Source organism: Haplochromis burtoni, unplaced genomic scaffold (genome assembly GCF_018398535.1).
Source record: "Haplochromis burtoni strain Fernald_Lab_line unplaced genomic scaffold, NCSU_Asbu1 Contig_390, whole genome shotgun sequence".
Classification (NCBI taxonomy): Eukaryota; Metazoa; Chordata; class Actinopteri; order Cichliformes; family Cichlidae; genus Haplochromis; species Haplochromis burtoni.
Window position 1 is genome coordinate 365155 of NW_024582751.1, and position 9242 is coordinate 374396.

Sequence of the window (9242 nt, forward strand, 5' to 3'; positions counted from 1 at the left end):
AAGCACATGAAGTTGTGCCAGAAAAATGTTTGCTGTGAAATAAACCTTTTTGTACAGGTTTTGTAGAGTTATGGATACAGAGGGGAAACACACATATGACATTTGAGTATGAGTGATAAAATATTCTCATTTAAAATAGTGTCCAAAAAGTCCATACTAAATGATATTATCAAAGTGATATTATTGCTCATAATACTAATATTGAGAAACTCTGTTAATGTTAGCCTGCAGTGAGTGACATGGCATGGAGTGAAGTTCCCAGCATGAATTATTATTTCCATCCAGCTCTGAGTGTCTGTGCCTAAATTACATAGAAAGGGAGGAGAGGATGTTATCTTTTTCCTCAGATCTCATTTTCATTTTTTCTTTCTTCTCATCATGCTGTAATTCTCTGGGCTTGACAAAGAAGTTAAAAAAAATGAAAAAGAAGTCTGTGCAAACGCTTGTTTTGTCCTGCTGATCCAACACAGAAGTAGCTGAACATTGACACCACTTTTTTCTCAGAGTTGACCGACACCCACAGACTGGAAGGGAAGTGAAGTCAATGAAATTTCATTGAAAAGTAGTAGAACAGAAGTGCAAAAGGAGTGGGCTGTCACTGGCATTCAACATGGTTGGCAAACCAAGGAGCTCGCACACATCCGTTTGGCCTTTTTTTCTTTTTAGGATTATATGTGTTTGGATGTATATAATATATGTTGTAAACCTTTCAGGAAGAGTCATCAGCAAAGATCGACCCCGATCTACTAGATGGTAAACTAGTAGCATCAAATCAAAGCATAAAAATTAGCATCATATTGTGTAGAGACAGTGGAACACTGTCTCTACACAATATGATGCTAATTTTTAGAGACAACACCTGTCACAATCTCTTTATATTTTATTCTCCTTCTTTTTCCTATCTGTCAACATCAGCATATGTTTTATATTGTGGGCATTTGTAGTGACTCAGAGTGAAGGCAGAGTAGAGGGGAGAAACCAGCCATTTTTCCCTCTGCCCTTCCTTTCCTATGTCTCTCTTTGCCAGTTTGTTCTGCTCCATTAAAATCACCACTTGCTGTCAAAGAGTTGGGCAAAGGGCCAAAAAGGCCAGGGGCTCATGAGTTTGGGATTGGAGCGTGACAGCCAGACCCAGGCGAAAGACTTTCAAAGCATTTTTAACTGGTGTTGCATATTATGGTGGCATCACTGCTGAGCATAAATTGCAGTTTCGAAAGCTAACACAAAGCTATTTATCCGCTTGGCAACTGGGAAAAGAAAATATGAAAATCTTTGGAAAGGAAATTTATGAATTTCTAAATAAATATTGCACATGTCAGAAAATAATTAGTGAAAACATGTAAACGACTGGAAATGATGTAGGGCCAGCGAGCAATTTTTCCTCATTTCTGTGTTTAGGATTATTTGGGAGGGCCAGAAGTCATGGTCTGATGACTCACTGGAGCCATACCTAGCACCACTTAGACCCTTCCTCTAACGCTATCTTTAGCCTCAGTGGTTCTCCAGCTGGATGATAAACACACTTACAGTTACATCAGCCAGCAGTTAGCTGGCTAGCTATACCTTAATCTCTCAGATACAGAAATATCATAATTCGGAGACTCATTTGATTTTTGTTACTTTACTTTTCAAACAAATATAAGATGGAAAATAGGTGTTATACAAATATTTGTTCAAGATAACAAGATTCACAAATAATCTGTTGCCTCCACATTTATCTGCTCATCCTACCAACGTCTTTGCACCGTCACTGGTGGCGCATGCCAAACAATGACTGTAAGTGCTTCTGCCTGTATTCATAGAAAAGTTGGTTAGTTTATTACTTTATAACTGAAATTAAAGAGGTGAGTCTAATGTAATTTTGTATGGCATAGCCTAGAAACATTTAGGCATGGTTAAAGCTGTTTCAGCAGTCAGACCTCAGGTCTTTAAGGCATAATATGAGGAGTTTAATCCTCTGATTTCTAAGCCACCAGAGTTAATATGATATGATAGGGAACTATAAATGATGAATTATGTGTGACATTATTAAAGTGCTAAAATAAACGCAAACAGTAATGACAAAGTTAAAATAATTTGGATTTTTATAAATTATATTGGTAACTGAACTTGAAGAAAGAATGGAAATATGACACTTTTCTTGCACTAAGAAAAATGTCTACTGTAAAAATAATTGAAATAATGTTTAAATAATTTTGGATACATATAAATATTTTCTATGGTAAGGGAGGGGGTGGGGGCAGTCATTTAAATAAGTAATGGCCTTCTTTGATACCCCACTGCCTCGTTGTCTCAACTTGCACCCACATTCTAGGAATGAGCTTTGACTGTGTATCGATTTTAAACAAATAAACACTAAAATTAATTGTTGAGCCTTATAGTAGGTGGGTACAGTAGGACTGAGACATGCATTAATTGCTAATTTTAATTGAACAGTTGTCTGGAATTTGAGTTCAGTTTAGCTAATGTCTCTATTTCAGTGTCACTGTTGGACACGCCAGTATGGCAGTGAGCCATGTGCATACCATGACCCTGATACCAAAGCAACTAAATGCATCAGAAAGCCATCAATCTATATATACTAATTTACATGTGTGCTTTTCCTACCGCGACATGTCAAAATGTCTGCAGTGAAAAAGCCTTATTATGCAGCCAGAGTGGGTTGACTGGGTACTGTTGACGTTTTGACACTTTTTCTTTTCCTGCCATTAATGCTGGCCGCAGTTGGAATCCACTGTACCTGCTGTGAATAAAGCCAGTACCAGCTGCTGTTTTCTGTGAAAGAGACATCTATAAACTTTAAAAAGCCACCTTTTTAAGCCCACAGGGGGTGAACGCTGGATATTTAAGACACAGAATATCTTCAACAAGCAGTTGTGAGGATAATACACTTTAAGGTTTTTCTCCAATGATTGGGATGAACGGCAGAGTGACAGAGAACGATGGTTAAGGATTTATACATTGTTGAGGAACACTTTGGATCATATACATAAGGAGAATGGGCTGACTACAGAAAATTATTGTGAACGGATTTAATTAGCCGTGATCATCCTTCACTGTCAGTCGTTTTGTACACAGCTGGTGTAATGTTGATTTACATAAACCCGGCTGTTGATTTGAGACTCTGAACAAATGTGTTCTGTCAAAAATGATTAATAGATCATTTTTTTAGTGGCTAAACAAAGACTGTGCTTCTACTTATTTAGAGAATACACATTTGTTTATTAGTTTATTAATGTTTTCAAACCATCAGATTTTCTCTTTATTTCTGGCTGTCTGGGAGGTTGAAACCTTTGATTTCAGGTTATTTTATGCGATCAAAAGTATTACTCCTAGTAAAGGAGTAGTTAAAGGGACTTTTAAGGAGACTGGTGTGCTGGTCACAAAATCATTATCTGTGAGCACTGTACTATCCACTGTGGGGAAAAAATGCATAGCAGTGCCAATGTGAGGTCTGGTTTCTTCATGTGTTTGTCTAATGAGTCATATCCCCTGAAGGAAGGCCGTGATGACCACAATCTATCCTTGACAGCATCTGCAAAGACACTCACTCTGTCTCAAAGCAGTGTGGGTCAGTGTTTGTGCACTAGCGTGGGTGGGGTATGTGCTGTACAATGTGTATATGTACATGCACAGATTTGCTAGTGTGCCAGCAGGCCTGTATAGTACTATCAGCTCTTGTGTAACATTACAAAAAGCATTACTGTCACCGTTGGAGCAAAAATCACCGCCAGTCTGAACCCCATTACAAACATTACGCATGTGTTTGCAGTAATTAAGCTGCAATTGGCACTTTAGCACTGACACTTTTTAATGTGTTTTTAATCCAGTGTGTTATTTACAATGTCTCTCTGCTGCGTTTCCATTTATTCCATTTATTCATACACTGCCTCTTTGGAACAAACGGCCAAGTATTACAGAGCAGTTCACAGAGGCACCCCTGGGGTTTCAAAAAACAGAAGTTCCAAAAGTTTTGACGTGTTTCAAATGTTTTGACGTGCCAGTGTGGGATACGTGACAAAAAAGTAATTGTGGGTTAAAAGTCGAAAGCACTAATGCTCAGTCTGGCAACCTGGTTCAGTGCGAGTGTAGTGTATCCTGTTTTTATTTACAGAAGAAAAAAAACAAAACCATGGGGAAGGTGTTAAGATGTTGGATGGGCATTTTTGACTAATTCTCAATTCCAGAGGTTGCTTACTGAAAGTTCTTCATCAAACTTTATAAGTAACATAATTTTACAAAGTGGAATGTATGGGTTAGGTTAATTTCCCATAGGTGTGAATGTGAGGGCAAGTGGTTGTCTGTGTCTATGTGTTAGCCTTGCGACAGACTGGCAACCTGTCCAGGGTGCACCCTGCCTCTCGGCCTAAGACAGCTGGGATAGGCTCCAGTCCTCCCCATAACCCTGAAAAGGATAAGCCGAAGAGAATGGATGGGAATGTATGTAAGATGGCTCACTTTAAATTGTCTATAATGAATTTTATAATGTGTGGATTTGTAAAACCATCCAATATTTCTACCAATAAGACTGTTCCATTGCTGTAACCCCTGGAAATATCGCCATATTACAACCCCAATTCCAAAAAAGAAGGGACGCTGTGTCAAATGTATATACAAACAGAAGGCAATCATTTAAAAATCCCATAACTTTTCGTTCACAGTAAATGATAGTAAATATATCAAATATTTAAACTGAAAAAATGTACTATTTTAAGAAATAGCTTATTTCAGCTTATTCTCAGCAATACTTCCCCAAAAGGTTTAGACGGGAGTAACAAAAGGATGAAAAAGTAGGTAGTACTAAAAAGAAATAGCTGGAGGAACAACTACTCAGGTTAACTGATAACAGATCAGTAACATGACTGGATATTAAAAGAATTAGCATTTCTCAGAATTAAAGATGGGAAGCAGTTGACAAATCTCCCCCAAAAAACTTGGTCTACAAATTGTGGAACAATTTTCAGACATTTTTTGTAAAATAAAAAAATTGTGAAGACTTTATATCTCAAACACAGTATCATGAAACAATTCTGAAAAAATCTCTGTGTAAGGGACAAGGATGAATATCAATAATGGATGCCTCCGCAGGCAATGCTCTAAGAACAGGCATAACACTTCCAGAAAACACTGTCCGTGAACACAGTTTATCCTGCTAAACACAAATGCAGGTTAATAAGGCTCTGTCCTGAGAAGGCGAAGCCAAGTCATGTGAACATGAACCCGAAACCTCACTCTTCACCGGGCCAAAGCTCAATCAAAATGCTATGGGGTAGACTTCCACATCTGGAAAGGCACCATTAATGCTGAAAAGTATATCCAGCTTTTATATTTGTTCAGTTCCAGATGAAGTCTTTTTCAGGGAAGGCCTCACATATTTCTGCATGAAAATGCTAAACAACTTACTGCATTTATTACAACAGCATGGCTCCCCCAGTAGACGAATCCAGGTGCTGAACTGATCTGCCTCCAGTCCAGACTTTTCACCAACTGCAAACATTTGGCAGACCATGAAACAAAAAAAATAAAATAAAACACAAGACCCAAGACTACTGAGCCAACAGAATCCTGTAGAGAAGAATGGTAAAGAGTATTCCTTCCCCCCACCCCCCCCCCCCCCCCCCCCCTTCTCACCGTCTCTTCTCCCCTTTGTTTTCTTTCTCTCCCTCTCTTTCTTTCATTCTCTCTCCCTGTCCTATCCCCCAGTCATGTCTGTCCCGTTTGTAGCAACTCGAAAATAAAATAAATTCATAATTATAATAAAGGTCAATCAAATGGACCAATATGGCAAGGCCATGATGATCCACTTGGTAAAATAAATCCGCTTGGCATCTTTCTTGGCCTTAAGACAACAATTCTGATGGCCTAAAGATCCAAACGGGACACAAAAAAAAAAAAAAAAAAAAAAAAAAAAAAAAAGAGTATTCCTTTGCCAAAAGTGCACAACTGGTCTCAGTTCCCAGACATTTATGGACTGTTGTTAAAAGAAGAGGTTGTGTCACACAGTGGTAAACATTCCCCTGTCCTGGTGTTTTTGAGACATGTTGCTGTCAAATTTAAAAAGCACTTTTTTCTCAGTTTAAACACAGAATATTCTATTCTATTGTTAATAAAATATGATTCTAGGAGACTTGAAAATTATGAAAGTCTATTCTGTTTTTATTTACATTTCAGACAGCATCCCAACTTTTTGGAATTAGGGTTGTAGATATTTCCATGTCTTGCAATTATGCTGAATGCAGTGTAAAATTATTTTTAGCTAGTGCATCCAGTCTGCACTGACTCAGGATCTGGCAGCTCTAGCTTAGGCTCAGGATACACAGAGGTCACCAGCTGAGCCTGCAGAAACTCCCAAATACTCTCTGGGGAAGCACCAGGCGGAACAACAGTCAATAAATCTCAAATCTCAAGTTGAGTAGCCACAAGTGATACAATCTGTGATTCAATTCAATTTTATTTGTATAGCGCCTCTTACAGTAATACAAATGAAACCCCAAATATCAGACAACCACTCTATAAGCAAGCACCTGGCGACAGTGGGAAAGAAAAACTTCTCTTTAACAGGGAAAAAAACCTCTGGCAGAACCAGGGAGTGCAGCCATCTGCTGTGAGCGGTTGGGGGTGATGGGGTGAAATCAGGACTAAAGACACACTTGTTCGAGTTTGCCAACTCATGTTTTCATAATTCTAAAACAAATGACATAGTCTCAATACGGTTACACCCATAAATGGAACACACAGTTTTATGATCTGCCAGCTCAGAAACAAAAAAATGCACAAATTAATTATTTGTGGCAATTTCAGACTGAAGTGATGCAGTGAGTAGCAAGTTTGTTTGTGAAGTGGCTTCTTCTAGCAAAAGATGAAGACACGGGATTAGTTCAAGGTTACTCGAGGCAAAAGTCGGATACACCCAGTCTCAGCAGACACACGCAGAGCGCAATGGCAGGAGCATCGTTTCCTCCTGGAAGTGAGCAGGCAAAAAAAAGGCTACAGTCCTCACCTTCTGAAGAGGCTGGGCTTGACATGACCACCGACGGACCGGGCAGTTGGAGGCTGGCAGCAGAGAGTTCATGAGTCCCAGAGCCAAGTCTAACAGGGCAGATGCCAGCTTGTCTGAGATAATCGAGATCACTGGCAGTTGACCCTAAATCTGTGCCATATTTCAAAAAACATGTTTATTTAATAGGAAACTGTATTTGAAAGTCCATTTTTAAAATCCTGGATCAAAGACTCAGGACCATGACATATGATCGTGAACCAGAGTATGGCCAATAATACACAGATGTTTTTATAATCATCGTGACCATAATGTTTCCTCAACATTGCAGACAGTTGAGTAGTTCGGTTGGAGCTGCCCTTTTTACATCATTCATCAAGAAACCTTAACGTGACCAAAAACTGAGATGAGAAAAATCTGTTGCATATTCAAACATTTTCAGGAATGTTAATAAAGGTTTCATGTTGGAGGGGTGTGTGTTCTTGTATACCTGTAAGAACATAAAACAAGCGTAGAGTTTGTTCTGGCAATCCAACACATCAGGCTACAATCCGATCTTTAAGTCTGACGTCATTAACCGTGTCTGAGCCCAAACTCAGCTGCAGGTCCATAAGTCAAACGATCACTGCGGCATCACTGAGAGTTAAAAAAACTGTCCAAATCCTTTCATCTTTAATAAAATGATCAGTGTGGCCGCTCTACCAGGCTTAACAATTAAGTTTAACATCCAGGCAGCCATTAAAACAGAATTCATGAAATTTAACGGAGATAGAAGTTAGCAGGAAGTTAGCTCACTAGTTTCCATCTAAATATAATATACCATGTTCTGACTGAGAGATTTCTGAAATATCCGACATAAATGAAGACAGGAAACTAAACAGCAGTGATGTTTGTAGGGTTACTGAAGTTTGGCTAGCTGGTATATAACGATGTGCTACGTGATCGCTAGCGACACAGCTATGTTAGCATAATGTAAACAGTGAAACTAAGTTTTTTCTACTCGATAAAAGTTAACGTGACGGTTAGAGACAAATGCAGTCACATGGATGGAGGATGCTGTAAGCGGACCAAACTTCAGCCAGGAGAACAACTGAGATAATCTGCTGCATGGTCTGGGCTGTAGTAACATCGTAAGGGTTTAAAAACTTAGCTTTAAAATGGATAGCGGTAATAAGGCCAACAGTGATCACTGACTGTTTTTAGATTAAATAGAACAAGAGACAAAGCATTAAAAAAGGTTAACCCAGAATCAGAATTTATCACATCATCACTTAAAGACCAGATACCAGCAAGATCAACTAATATCAATGCAACCCACATCAGTTGACGGGCTCAGCTGATACCTTTCTGCAAGTCCAATTGGTTATCTTATTTGAGGTGTGCTATTTAAGCAGCTTTAGTCTGTCCACAGTTGCTGCACATCTGCAAACGGTCTAGAAAGCCACCTTCCTTCATGTTGTATCTGACGCGTACCATATCATGTCATGTCATATCTACTGTCTGCTCCGCGCATGGTCTTGCTGCCAAATTCCCTGTCTCCAAATTTTGTTTATGCACGAGAAATGTACATGCCATCAAATATAAGTAACTGCAGATGGAAGCATCACCTCTACTGTAACTTTGAACTCCTAAGAAACAAATACTGTTTCTTTCTTTACATTCAAGGAAAAAATATTATTATTTTTTATTTGGTATCCGTGCCGGTTCTCATAGTCCCAAGTGGGATTTCTTTGTGTCTTTCTGTAATTAGATTAAGTTAAGTGATGTCATTCCACAATGTAATATAAAAATGTTATACGGAGACCAAAAGGGAAAGCCTTATCGCTCTCTTAAACCCTTTGGAGGAACAAATAAGAATGTTTTGGAAAGCAGAATTCGGGCTGAGGGCCATTGATTGAAAAGCCTAATTAAACCAATGACGCACGAAAACGAATCTGAGGTAAGATGTGAGCTGTAGCCTGGAGCTGCTTGCCAGAGGTCATTAAAAGCCTTTAAATTTGGATTTCCAAAAAAGAGAGAGACACTTTTTGTGTATTTTAGTCAAAGCCACAAAAATAAACATTAACCATACTGAATGTTTTCTCTGGATTCAATGATTCTAGCATTTTCAAAATGTCATTGCTGTTAATGCACCAGTACAGCAGACCCCCTCCGGTCGTTCCAACATTCGGAACTGACAGACTGCATCCATTACGTTTATTTTAACACTTCATGCAGCAACTTGCCATGTGGGGTGGGGGTGGAG